This window comes from Puntigrus tetrazona, chromosome 4 (assembly GCF_018831695.1).
Source record: "Puntigrus tetrazona isolate hp1 chromosome 4, ASM1883169v1, whole genome shotgun sequence".
NCBI lineage: Eukaryota > Metazoa > Chordata > Actinopteri > Cypriniformes > Cyprinidae > Puntigrus > Puntigrus tetrazona.
In genome coordinates, this window is record NC_056702.1 from 5477872 (window position 1) to 5493128 (window position 15257).

Genomic DNA, 15257 nt, shown 5'->3' on the forward strand with positions numbered 1-15257 from the left:
GAAATCAGTCATCCTTTGGTGGGGAGAGATGGGGGCAGGAACAGCCAGAGAGGGAGAAAGAGCTTCAGAGATCACAGTCTCTCTTTACTACCCCTCTCAGGCATAGTTTACAGATCAAATGAAAGAATGAGAAAACAAATGCACAAAGATAAGTAGGTGAATTCAAACACAAGCTCATTTGCGATGTAAGCCTGTTCGTATAATAAATAGCCTATGGTCTCTGAAAGCAATGTAGTTATTAAATGAATCCTTAAACCTGTTTAATGCAAAGTAATTGCCGCTTGTTTCTCCCACAAGGAAACACTGTGCTATCTGCATTTATCTATGTACAATAAGAGCCCTGGTTATCCTTGAACTTTGTTTTGAAGAATTCAGTTAGCATGTTATAAATTACAATCAAATTTAAGTTAGTTTAAGGTCTTGTGGTATTTGACCATGCTAAAACTATAAAAAACGTATAAAATAAATTAAATAACAAATATTAAATGACACTTTTATTCGAACAAATTACTAAAAATCTGAAATGTTGGCTTGGCAGCTATCTGAAATAAGCTGAATTACTAAAACTATAAAAGGTCAACTGAAATATAAAAAGCTAATAAAACAAACGAGAAACTAGAAAGGCTCATCCAAAAAACTATAAATACTATAATTGTACATAAACACTAAAACTGCTCATTGCTGTCACACATTTATAAATTCATTCTGTTGTAATGCAAGATATTGCATCATATTCCTTTTCTTCCTACTTCTTTGTTTTGCATCATTCACAGACACTGCTTCATGCAAACGTATGATATCATCTGAAGATAATCGAGCCTTACAGAAACATCCAAAACAAGATTTAACCCAGATTTTTTCAGTGGATAAATAAGTGTATAAAATGTTCACCAACTTAAGCTCAGTTTAAGCATGATATGAAGATAGAACAACGTAATTTAACCAATTTTAAATTCATTAAAAAATGTAATGATCGTGCAACCAATTTAAATATACACACAAATCCTTTTTTGTTTTGTTTTGTTTTTACAGTAAACAGCAGTTCTTTCCTTTTTAGTACTGGGCTGGCTTGTTCACACCGCATTCATTTGACTTCCAGCACATCAAGCGCTTGAGGCAAACCATGAGCTCTCTCAGGTTCTCCTGTGATGCGCTTCCCTGACTTCTCTTGAAAAGCCACTCCACCCACTAAATACTCCTTGTCCTTCTTTGTTATTCTTTGAGTTCTCTTGGGATCGTCCGTGGCTGCGAAATGTGATCCAGTGGCAATTCCCTCCTCAAGAACACTGATTTCAAATGGTGCTAGACACTGGTAGAACACATCTAAACCACCATGTGAAACCAGCATCCGGAGGAAGTGTCCAGGATCGCAAACGATCCCATCAGAAGTCCCTGTGTCACTGGCCGAGTTGATGATTAACGAAACAGGAAAGGCAAAAGGTTGAACAGCAATGGGCATGCTTTAACAGGAAGTGACTGTCAAAACAAATGTCACGGTCATGGTCACCATGGCATTGTGGTTTTGAATAGTGACATCCACTTTTCTACACTGATGATAAGCTCTAGTTGTTGATCAGTTGGATAAGATCGTGGCCGTATCTTGTTGCATTGCACACAATGCGGGTTGATGTATGGTGTGTTTATGTATAAATAGTCTCTTGATTGCCCAGAAAGAGTCCCTGCATCGGTTTTGTCCGTGGGAGGATGACGTCAACCCTTTTTCAAAGGAGAACTGCTGGGAGATGGAAATTATGAGTCACTGGTACATCTCTAAACAATGTCATCATTCAAAGTAGCCGTCAAACACAAACAGGATCGGTCGCTTACCTGCGGCTATAGGCCAGTGAAGGTCCTTGAAGTTAACCTGCGTACTTACCACCAACACTGCACTGACGTAATCTCAGGCTCGCTTGGAAATGAATGCATTCAGTCGTGGTGAGATGTCTTGACCGTCATGAGACAGTGTGAAAATGTACGACACCTTTCAAAGACGCTGCTCCTTTTATACCTCTCAGCCTATGGCTAATCGCTGGGATGATGTCATTGCTAGTCACCCTGTCATCCATTAAATCACTGTTTCCATCCGTATGAGTAAGTGTTATTATTTATATACTATGATAGTATTACAATTTTGAATTAAGATATATATATATATATATATATATATATATATATATATATATATATATATATATATATATATATATATATATATATAATATGCAGTCATTTATTTGCACTTTTGTCACTTATTTTGTTTTATATTTCCATACAGTTTTATTTTCAGTTTTAGTGATCTTGAGTATTTCGCTTTTATATTTCAGTTTTTACTTTATTTTCCATTTTAATAACTCTTATTTACATTTTATTTTATTAGCTATCTTTCATTTATTACAATTTTAGTCATTTTAGTTCTTCAACTTTATTGCAGTTCTTTATTCTAATCTGTTTTAGTACTTATTTTCACCAAATATTACATCATATATATTTATATAACAAAAGTGCTTTAGCTGAAACCACAGATGCAGTGCTGATTAATGTCAAAGGTGATGTCGTTTTTTGACTGTACTAAATCATAAAAACACCATCAAACATTTGCAGATATTGAGGAAACATGGCAAGTTCACATACTTGTTATTCTACTCTGAAAATGTGCATTCTGTGTCAGAATGTCTGTCTTAGTTTTGGTCTGAGATTACGCACAGTTACAGTTTACCCTATAATATGTCAATAGCTTGGATTGCCAGTTTGCAGAAAACACAGCATAACACACATTATACTCGACCTAAAAAGCCTCCGCAGCTAAAAAGCTCTATGGCCACAGGCATAATAAAATACAGATAATTCAATTGCTAATTTAAAAATGACAGCGTATTTGTGTCGATCAAGAGGAACCTGAGACACTTAAGTTACAGTTAACCTAAAATTAAAATGATTTACAATCATTTAAAGATAGAATTTGTATTTTTTTATAGTATTATTTGATTTATTTTCATCTTACTGTCCTACAAAAGAAGGGAAGTTCTAGGTTTGGAGAACATGGGAATAAGAAAATGATGACAGATTATTCATTTTAGGTGAACTGTCATTTTAAAACCTTAGGGTTAATAGCTATATTTAGGCTAAGAAATATGTTGTTGAGTGTTTGTGCTGGAGGCATGTCTGTTATTTCCTTCTATTTCTCACTAAGAATAATCAAGATGGCCCGTAGCAATATGCTGTACACTACTGTCATTCTTTCTTTTTCCAGCCTGCTTCTGAATGCTAAGAAGCCCACACATATTTGGCTTACCGCGTATTATTACACACCTTATTATCGGTTTCTCGCACCCTGGAACCCACAGGAGGTGCCTGATTTAATGGCCTCAGTCACTCAGCATGGATAAGAGGAGAGAAACGCAGCCTTGATTTTCACACGAAGCGACAGTTAACTGTCTTCTGTTAACCGGAGCTAGCTTTGGTGTTGTGATTTGTCAGTTTAATTGGACAGAAAATATCATCTTGTATAACATACACTATTCAAAATAGCACAACACTAGCAGCCGGCAAAGCTTATTAAAAGTCCTGTAAGCAATTCAGATTTTTTTCCTACAGCCAGATTTTACTGAAATGGCTGTCCTGAGAAATTACAGCTGTCACTATAACGGCGCTATGGCAGGTAACAATGCGACTATGGTCCACTGAGGTTAGTTAGCAAACTTTGAGATGCCTCTCTGTAAACCACAACTAGTGGAATGAGTTTGAAACAGGACAGTGGCTGATGAAGGCATACGTTTATTTTCATTTCCCTTTAGCACCACTAGAGGTGAAAAAAAAATGCTTACACAGCTTCTAAAGGAAAGCGCCAGTTTTTCCATATTCCACTATGTTCTTCCCTCAAAAAAGACGAGCACCTCTCCCGTCTCAGTGCATGCACTTAATCACTCCAGTGTGCTGCGCCGCTATGTTAGTGTTTAGATTAGCTCCGTTCATTTCTTAGGATCCAAACAGGGGTGAATTTATAAGCCATCAAACGTTTTCCCTATTTAAAGACGCTTACGTGACTAGTTACACAAGCAAGTATGATGACATAAAATAAAATGTAGCGATTTTCTAAGCAAATGAAATAAAAAAAAAAGTAGTATCATCACTTCACAAAATATAGTGTCATTCTGCGCTAGAATGATAAAGTGCACGCATTGAGACAGGAGAGGTACGTATCAGCTCGAGAGGAAAACATAGTGAAATATGAACAAACTGTGGTGCTTTTCTTTAAAGATTTGTTTTTGTCCTGAACGAGAGGAAAGTTACTAGTCATATAGGCAATCTAGAGAAATATCTACAGAATTCTGGCTTAGCCGATAAAACAGACACATCTTTTTCTTTTATGTTATATTATACAACATTTTCTGCTAATTGATTACTTGGTAAAATATGTATTTAGTAAAATAAAATATATATAGTACTTTGTACTATTACTGTTTAGTAGCGTTAATTTATTTTATTACCATTAATTTAGTATATCAAATATTTCATGCAGTTATTTAACTTCAAACTTTAAAATAAAGCATGACTTTTTCTCTCACATAGTACAAAATTAAAATAAGACATAGTACCTTAGTAAAATATTTTTGGATATATATATAATTTCTGAATACTTCTTTAAATATAATAGACGTCATCATTTTATGGAAATGACATTCTGTGGGCAGAGATTTCATGTGAACCTGGTCATAAACCCATCCCTAAAGCAATGCTCTTATCAGTTATGTCAGTTGTAATCACTGATGGGGCAACTTACCAGATCCGATTAGAAAACCAGGTGTCGAACATTTCTCTGCAGTTCTGGAAACAAACAGAAGAGGACAGTGTTTCAGTACATCTAATCCAGACACAAACACCCAGCAAAAACAGGGCAGAGCTGAAGGGACTCCTGCCAATTCAGTGTGTGTGTGTGTGCGCGTGTGTGTGTGTGTGTGTGTGCGTGTGTGAAAAGCCCACCATGGAGGCGTTGTTCTTTGCACCCTGTCACTCCACTTCCTTCTCTATTCAATCCCAGGAAGTGGCACGCAGAAGACAGAAACTCGCTCTTTCGCACACACATACACAGAAACCCACAAAAATGAATGGACTGCATGATTGCCCATTGCTACCAGGGATGACATCACCCCCTCCCGTCCTGTTGCCTCCTCGGCCTGGTTTTAAAAAGAGAATGACAAGGGCTCCTATTTATGTAACAACCTGCTTTGAGCACGCTCTCTATCTCTGTTATTCACTCAACATGCTTCTCTGTGTTATCGATTTATTTTTTACTAGCCTGGCTCTGTCACCAAAAAGGACAGCTAAATGTTTTTGTCTCTGCGAATGCGGGTGGTCGAACAGAAACACCTATCCTCTTTGGTGGCTTGGCTGGAGTGAGCTCTATAATGACGTGGCCCAGAAATGATTAGTCTGTACAGCCACGTGAGTGCTTCTCACTGCTGAATTTGTTAAAGAGGCGGTGTGATGCTTCTTTATAGCATAAATGTGCAGCTTAAGGAGATATTTTAACCTAATGTGACCTTTAAAAATCTTTGCATTTACTCATCTCCCTTATTTTTCAACCACAAGCTTCAGTCTTATATCCGATATAATTTTCCCAGTCTAATCAATTCCTGATGGATAAAAGCAAATGCCGCCCGACAGTTTTTCTTCATTTCACTGACAAATAGGTCAGACAATGAGTTGTTGGTTTTAAAAATTAATTAAATTATTACATAGTGACTTTAATAAAACATTTAGGTTATCTGACATATCTAACAGTATATTATCCATGAATGAGACTGCATTTTGAGAACCACAGGCTAATGGAAAAAAACGACAGAATGTGCGTCAAAGCAGGTCGTAGAGCATTATGAGAATCTGCCCACCGCCGTACAAAGCCCATTTTTCATTTCTAAATGTATACTGCATACACACACACACACATATCGGTGGTGCAGTTATTTCTCCATCAAACGTTTTAAACCCAACAGTGCGCTTTGCCCTACGGGATAGTGACTCATCACATTTACACCTCGATTAGTCCCACACACACTTTCCCAGCATAAATAAGTGCTTCAGCAAACACTCTGCTGTCGCGACACCATTCGATACTCATATAATCCGTCCTCATTATCACAAACTCTTTCCAGTGCACTTTTTCAAGGGGCAAGCAATTTGGCCTGTTTAAAATGAGTCTGGTGTGCAGCTCATGACGTGGGGTTATGAGACAGAGGGAGAAAGATGATAGAGGGATGTATGGATGTTTCACCTGATGAGTCAGAAGTGAATCATAGGAGGCAGGTGTGTTTTATTTTAATCCTGTCGAATATGACACATGTACACAAGCACAGTTATGACTCGCATTTACACACATGACCTTTAAATGATCACGGAGTGGTAACCCATTCTTCTAATGGGTCCTCAAGTGTAAATATGGCTGGTTGCTGTGTATAACTCTCCATCTGAACTCTAAACACGTTGTTTCAAAAAAGTCGGTATTGTCCGCTTACAAGGCATCGCCAGTTCACTGCAGAAGCTGACAAGTGCCCTTGTTGTTTTTAAACAGACCATTTTAGCAAATCAGTGCGCTGTACTGAGGTCAGGTGATAAGATTACTTTTACTTTGAAAAGACGCACTAGCTGAGAGGAGTTTAGTCAAAGCTGGCTAAAAGTTATCAAGGATGGATAACTTAATGAAACTGCGATATCTCTTTTAGGAAGTAAAAGGAAACTTTTTCACGAAACCTTGAAAAAGCGGCATGTTACTATAGAGAGGGAAAAAGTGTGCACCACACAGATCACAACAACAACCTTTTGTTAACTAGTGTTTTTTTGTTTGTTTGTTTTTACTCTAGAACATGACACATGGAGTTTTATTGATTCACAAATTTGTTGAACAAATTGAACTTCGCCAACCACTGGCCTGACATGCATGATACAGCATTTTAAGTTGTTTTCGCCGATCTGTCTGAATGGGAATTTTGGCAATGTTTCCATTTTTAGCACATGGATATCATGTAAATGTACTCTAAATGTCCTGTGTGGCCTAACCGCACGCCGCAGTTGCGCGTCTGAAGGCCTGCAGGGAGACACACATGAGTGCAGCTGGATTGTCTCTGTAAAGATCTGAGATGAAAAGAACGGCATGAGACGGTGCTGGGAGGATAGATGGTGTTAACACTGCTGTGTGTGTAAGAGCGAGAAGTTAATGCAGATCCGTCAATAGAGTTCAGCGTGGTGTTAATATGGCTTAACATGCTCTCTGGAGTTCATGCATGGGGCACGGAGAGTGATGGCTATTGTGGCAGCAGGTCACACACTCATTCCCTCTCTCTCTTCCTTTCTTTAATGAGAAGCTGTTCTGAAGGAGACTGCTATTAATAAATCAAGGCTGAAAAGTGGTGCTACCGTTGTAAGTTTTATTAAAACCACATGACGCAACAACACTGCACTATATATATATATATATATATATATATATATATATAATGTCTAGGGAAAACTTGTATTTTGCAGTTTTATATATTAGATTTATTTTAAAATATTATAGATTTTAATTTATTTGTAAGCCACTGAACAAAAATTTTACTAGTTCTTATTTATTTTACATAATTTTTGAAATATAAAAATATGCTCTCAGGTTTTGGACTCACCTTTTGTTTTTTGTTTTTTAGAAGCAGTATTTGTGCGTAAATACATAAGCAAGTACTCGCCCACACACAGCTATACATAACGCAACACATTGCTTTCATAATAACCAAAGTATGTTTTTCCCTCTCCCCTCTCCTGGCATTATCCTCAGCCGTTTTGGCAGTGCATCGGCCCAAAGCATGCTCTTGATACGCAAGTTCTCCGGAATTCTTGGACATTTCGTGGGGAATTTCAGACATCTGGCTGTTTCTTTTGATCTATTTACAGGAAGAGGCTGAACTTTGGCCCACTTGTGCACGCGCAGTGTGACATAGCCACAGGAGAATGTTCCTTTCTGGGCAAAAACAGATAAACAACCTTAACAACCTTATCAGAAGAGTGGGCCAAATTTAGAGCCTGAGTAAATAGCCTAGGAAAACAGAGCGGAAAGACAGAAAAATAAGGCACGGAGAATGAGGATAAGTGAGAGTTTCCAGGAATCATATTTGAAAGGACAAGTAGGTATATCTGCTCAAATGTTTCTCTCTCTGTCCTTTTTGGCACTAACATTCAAACACATAATCTGTATCTGAAAGCTTTAGCGATTTGAGGCATGACGCGAGAGGAAGTGATTCTGACCTCACGTTAGTCAGCCTTTTTATTATAGCACTTAATACTGTGCTTGTTTATTTTTGGTATACCACTTCAGTCGAACCTATGTATAGCAACACCTGACAATAAGGGATTGTAGCAAGTGGATCTTGACAAAGGAGGAAGAAAATTATAGTGGCCTGCGAATACAAATTCCCAGGACGTCCTGAACTAAATGAGCTGTTCTCAGAAGCGCTCCTGGGAAACTCGCCTTGCGCTCATCTGGAATGGCCTTGCCAACAGAAACACCACTGCGCAAATCAGTAATTTTACATTTCCTCACCGCAGTGTGTTGCTTATTACGCATGTCCGCTTTCTGATAACCTCTAAACCGCCATTACCTACTCTCCTACACAGCGCACTCACTCTCACGCAGCGTGTACCAGACAGTTTTATTCTAAATGATTTCTGTGTGAAAAACATGGGATTAAAAGAAAACGGTCATTTACTCACCTCATGCTGTTCCAGATCTGTATGGACGTTAAGAACAAAGTTCGCACGGCTACCTTCTACACGGTAAAAATGAGTAGGTACATTTGTATTAGCGGATATTTTAGAGCTGTGAATCAATTACAGTGATTGATCCAAACTATTCACATTAAGTGTGATAAATCAATTCATCTCGTTATAATATTTGCTCTGCACGTTATTAGAACCCTACTCACGAAAAATGTGGAGAAACATTAGCATTAACACATTCATCTCCGCACTCCTAGACCTTGAATGTAATCAATGACATGCTGTGGTTTTGAATCAGGGCCATATCCTCTGAGGGGGGGCACAGCGGTGATGTCTGACGTTTTGTGGGGTTAAACCAACGACCTTCCAATTACCAGTCCTAAGTTTTAACCACCACACCCAATAAGTTGCTGAGGGGCTGTGAATAGCCACAAACTCAACACAGTGTGTAAAGTTCATCACGTTTTTATTTAAACCAACACCAGTTTTCCGAGAAATGACACATTCCTGTCTATGAGGGAATAGCTTCTTGGAAGTCTCATAGGCCTTTATATTACTGTAGTGTATGCATAATTGAATAAGTACCATGAGTCTTAACTGACTCACGTCTAGCCGTCGGCTACGGCTCACGTAACTCAGCGCTCCCCCCGCAATCCTTAGGGATGTCTGTTACCCCCCTTCCTCTGAGTTTACAGTGCGCATTTGTTCTTTATTTCACTGCACTTGCACTGAAGCGCACTTCCTCTGACTCACGCCGCAAACAAGCCTTAAATCAGATCATCTGTCAGAGGGTCCATCTCAGCGGCGATTAACAGCAAAGGAAAAAAATAACTCCGCCGCAGTTGCCTGCGTGTTGTTCACACAGTATTTGCTTTGATGGCTTGTCAGCGGCACGGGGTCAGGCTTCCAGCTAACCACAGGAGCGAGTCATAAAGCAGAGATCTCTTAACAGAGGGCCCAGGGCCAAGGCTGCTTCCCAAAACTGAAGTGCTGGAGAAAAAAAAAAACATATTACAGTAAACGTGACTCTTATTCCCAGAAACCTAGTGTGGGGCCCCAGTGACGTTACAGTTCAGCGCACACAACAGAAATGCTCTACTGGGAGTTGCATTGTGTGAGGTGAGATGAACACTCAGCCAGGATAATTATTGTGTGTGTGGGTAAAAACCCCAAACAAATCAATGTCTGCTTATATATTTAGCAGCTAATAATACAAGTTTTCATACTTGAGTCCTTTTTAAAAGCTCAAAAGTAAACTGAGAGAAGAAAGGTAAAAAGTCTACAAAGACTGACTTTAATCCATAGCTTGATTAATGATTAAATAAACATACGTTGGAGGATAAATGACTGATGGATATGTAGAGGATGAATGCATGGATAGATATTGATATTTGTTTGGGTGGATCGATAGAGGATGGATAGACAGGAGGATAAATGGATTGATATGGATGGATAGATATAGTTGGATGAATATTTAGCTGATGGATAATAGATATATAGAAATAGATGCATAGACTGTAAGAATGGATTGTACACAGATGGACAGACAGATTTTACATTCTACTACAGAAATTATTTATGCATTTTTCTTCATATTTAATAAATGAACTTGTGAAGATGACAGATAATCCCAACTCAGGAACGAGATGGCAATCTTGTTACTGCGCTAATTAATATAGTTTTACTATATTTTGGATCTTAATATCAAGAGCAGAGTTGATGTTATGCGGCTCATTCGGTGAATCGCTGACTGACTCGGTGATCAGCTGTAAACAGTGATTCTATTTAAATTCCCTATAAAATCGTAAGTGATACCTTTTTGAGCTGATTCGCTATGATGGATGCATAGATCAATGGATGGATGGACACCTTATGTTACAATATGATAACATCACATGCAATGATGAAACTAAATCTGCGAAGGGCACACACTATCAGAGAAATGCAATATGAAACAGAATAACCGCCTGCACTGTTATTTCCTTCTGGATATTTGCAACCTGTCTTTTAACCATTAGACTGATGACTCTTCTGTGTTTTTAAATGGTCCTCAACCTCATTCTCCTCTCTCTGAGTGATTTCATTCAGTGCCAATCCTGCAATGATGTCTTGCTTCAGTGACTTCACAGATCTGGCATCAATCAATAACACCACAAAACAGGTCAGTTTTCAATCTCTCCCAGCGATAAATGAATAATAAGAGGTTGTTTAGTGATTGTGAACGGTATGCGTCTGAACCTAGGATATTGATGGGCTGTGCTCTAAATAAAAGAATGAAAAAACATTTAATTCACTCAATACAATCCTGATAGTCTGAGGCGAGAGAGAGCGAGAGAGAGAGAGAGTATGTGTATGTCAAGGCGGAAACATTAATCTAGCTTTCAGGAGAAAGCCCGGGCATCACGCCAGCTACGGACTGCAGTGTACTTCATTGTCCACTGGCACGTAATGCGCATGCTAAATCAACGCTTCCCTAATGTTATGTTTCGAGAGGGCAAACTCCTTCATTGTGGACCTTACCCAATGAGACATGAAATAGGAGTAAGCTCATAACAAACATTTGGTACTATTTTTTAAAAGATTGAATTGTGATTGTAGTTCTACCTCCTAAAGAGCCTGAGATGATGTCACTGTTTTATAGGGCCATTAACAAACAAACCAAGCCCCTTTTTGACCCAGCTACCTACTGACCTCCACAGAACAATGTACTTAACCCTTGTGCTGTGCTGATAATCCTTTTCCTAATTTGGTGTTCCCAGTCTAAATTGACCAGCATTAAAAAGCTTGTAAGTCTCTCATTTTGTGACATTTTCTACAAGCTCGTTTTTTTTATTTTAGGAAAGATTTTGTATTTCTTTTTGGAGTCGATTGTTTGTTTTTTTTAACTGCACCTCAGTTTTTTTTTTTGGTTTGTTTGTTTTAATCTTGACAATGTTCATTCAAAAACTGAAGTACATAAGCTCAGATCAATCAAGTACTTCCAAATCAATTGATCAATCAGTTGCAAAAAGAAAAACACACCTTAGCTAATAGAAAGAAAACTAGTGTTGATAAAAGATCGAATGTAAGACTTGAAAATAATAAGAAATTTATGCTAAACTATGCTTTTATGTTTTTTTTTTTTTTCTTTTACCTACATACACACATGCATGCATACAAAAATCTTTTTTGGAAAATTTATTTAGTTTTGTGGTTTTGTGCTTAGTAGCCCCGCCCACACTAAAATGTCATTTATCCAAAATATTTCTCCATACAAAAGTGTGTTATATGTTTTCTCATTGTATTCATTTTTCTGGCTGTAAAAGTGTCATATAGCAAAGTGTCATTATTTTCATTATAGTTGTGGACAAATTACTGATGTGACTGGTCCAAAAAACACATAAATAAAACAAAACAAAAACAACCCAGTAAAAAATTCATAACGGAAGCAAAACATATACTAATAAAACAAAACAAAAATGTGTAAAATGTAATCCAAAAATAATCATTCCACAAAAATCATGCGCATTTTCTCATACTTGCAAACAATAGGAAAGTTCAGATGCATTGTTGATCCATTTTTTCTTTACATGCAGTGTAATCCAGCTTTTTCAGAAGGATTACCTGACATACAAAGCCAAAGCCCGGAGGCATACCATACCAGAAACACATAAAAACCACATGCACGCTCTCCTGTGTTTGCTCCGCCTCACCATTGGCCACTAAAGCAGTGATGTAATCATGTCTTGTCATTTTCTCACAGCTCAAGTAGGAAAAGCCAATTACTTTAAGTTCCTCCAAAGTTACTCAACTCCACATCGCAAAACATGTTTTCTCCAATCTTCCCGGGGGCATGATTTGTCTGCATAACGAAGCGCGCACACATTCACCGCTGTTTGCCCAGGAGCACATGGGAGAGGAGGCGTGACACATTGGCTCGTACGTCAGAGTTACAGCTTGATCTTGCGTTGACATTTTATTTTCTCTCTCTATTTTACAGCTTTATTCACCTTCATGTTAGGCCTGGCTGTTAAGCTTCCACTGTTTCCGCCGTCACACACAAAAGCATACAGCCGGAGCAGGTATTCTCTCTACGTCAATGCACTGAGACGTGGCACTGCAGTGGAATGGCTAACAGCTGCCCAGATTGAGTTACCTTCCTTTTGACGTACTTTCAGCTCTCGGTTTCTGTGCGTCTCTCTCGCTTTCTAACACACACGTACGCATGCACACAATTTCTGCTTTATCGTTCCAAAACACAATATTTACTGAGCTGCCTAGCAAAACAGGGCACAACTTTGAGAGATCTGACCAAAAATCGAAGGCAGCATCGTGAGAATAGGGCAATGCCAGATTTGACAAGATCCATTCCATCCCACAAAAAATCCAGATGGTGAGAAGTGTAAAACACACTTGATTCAGTACTGAAAAGTTTCAAAAATCAATGTTCGGATCAATAGTTTACCTTTATTTCTATATGCCGTTAGCTTAGCAACGTGCTAATATCAAACTACCGTTTGTGTATGTAGCTCACCGGGTTTTGGGATAGCAATACCTGTCATTTTAGGATTACATCTTACCTTAACTTGGATATCGCTCATTTACCCCGGCAGCCTCTTTCACTGGTCTTCCTGCATTTAAAGACATACAGGCATCCCTCCAAAGCTCGTACCGCCTCGTGACCCAGAAAGCACCTGCCCGGGACCACCAATACAGTCGCACTGGAAAAGAGGGAAACAAAAATCACATAAAGATTGCGCTCTATAACGGAGGGTGTGTCTCTGTAAGCCCTCCCAATCACACACCGACGCACACACAAATACATTTAAAAAAATGAAAAAGGAAGCACACACCCTTGAGAAAGAAAATCAGAAACCTGGCGCTCCTATAAAAGAATAGAAACTCTAGCTCTCATCCTCTCGCTGGCACTGGTGCCGGTTTCTTCAAAACACAAGCCCCCGTAAGTGCACACAACCGTGTAAAATCCAAAAGTTCACAGTGTCAACATTACTATGAGAATTGTAGCCAAGATTCAGACTGGCGTTTGGGTGGTAATGGTGAGATTTGGTCTCTACAGGTGGGCGAGCACAGCTCACACTCTTCACAATGGTTCCATTAGCTATGACAAGCCCTATATATAGAGGCCAACAGAAAAGATACAGCTTGTAAATCCAATGTGTCTCACACAGCACTAAAGTAGAGTAAATGGAGATTTGCTGGCTAAAAATGAAAACTGTCATCGTTTACCTCATATTTTTATAAGCCAATAGGATCGTCTGTCTCTCTTCTGTGAAACACAAAAGGTATTTTAAAAGGGGCCTTAAAATGACACTGGACCTTACTGACTTTCACTGACATTTATTTTTTGGTGAACCATCCCTTTCAATCAGATGTGCCACCTGCTAGCCTTATATTACTAATGTCTCAAATGATAATGTCACTGCACTCATGTCTGTAATCATGTTTTCATCAATTTTATTAATATACATATATATAAATCATCATCATATACTAAAATACTAATTTTTGGGATCAGTAAAACATTTACTGTTTTTTATGTTCATCAGACCTGTATTTATTAAATCAAAAATTCTAAAAATTCTAAAAATTCTGAAATATTATTGCAATTTCTAATGTTGTGCTCCTATTTTGATATACTTTAAAATATAGTTTATTCGTGTGACACAGCACTGAATTTTCATCAGACATTTCTCAAGTCTTAAGAAATCTTTCTGAAATACTGATTTATCAATGTTGGAACTATTCAAAGAATCCTGAAAAACCACAGGTTGCAAAAAATATTAAGCAGCACAACTGTTTACAACATTGATTATAAATCAGCATATTAGAATGATTTCTAAAGAATCATGTGACACTGGAGCAATGATGCTAAAAATCCAGCTTTATTTCACAGGAATAAATAATATTTTAACGTATATCAAAATACAAGACTGTTGTTTTAAATTACAATAATATTTCACAAAATTATTTTTGATCAAATAAATGCAGACATAATGATCAAAAGAAACTTTTTTTAAAACACATTTTTTTTAAGCATTATAGTCATGACATATAGCAACAAATTGTTAATTTGTGTAATGAGTAGCAAACTGACTTAACAAGACTTGAGGTCTTCTGAGCTATAAAAGATCAATAACATCCCTCAGTCTTCTGGATTCCCCTAATACACTCATTCACTCATATTCCTCACCCGCCTCTTTACTCATTCTCATTCAGCTTTGAATGCTAAGAAACATGGCAGCGTTTAAATGTCGACCCGGTCACACACTCCACTCACACTCAAACACTGAGTAACTGTAATAGTGGCACCCAAGCCTGTTACCGTGGAGACCGGGGAGGAGAGGGAGTCTGCTTCACTCCTGAATCCTTCGCGGCCCTCTTTGTTCCAACTGTGCATGACACATTTGTCTCCTTCAAACTCATTTTAAACATATCGTAAGATGGAAAAAACCACTGACCGGCAGCCTTTTTCGTCCTCATTTTGCAACATTAAAACTATCATTGATTAAACTCAG

General features: G+C 38.1%; 1 long non-coding RNA gene across 3 annotated transcripts in view; it reads right to left on the reverse strand.

The window, feature by feature from the left end:
• Positions 1 to 9191: 9191 nt before the first annotated feature.
• Positions 9192 to 15257, reverse strand: part of LOC122343358 — a 32790-nt gene continuing 26724 nt past the window's right edge. For all 3 annotated transcript variants that reach the window (XR_006250759.1, XR_006250758.1, XR_006250757.1), the window contains 2 exons: positions 13302 to 13442; positions 9192 to 9732 (listed from right to left, as the gene is read on the reverse strand). This is a non-coding gene — a long non-coding RNA (uncharacterized LOC122343358). The remainder of the gene's footprint in view (positions 9733 to 13301; positions 13443 to 15257) is intronic.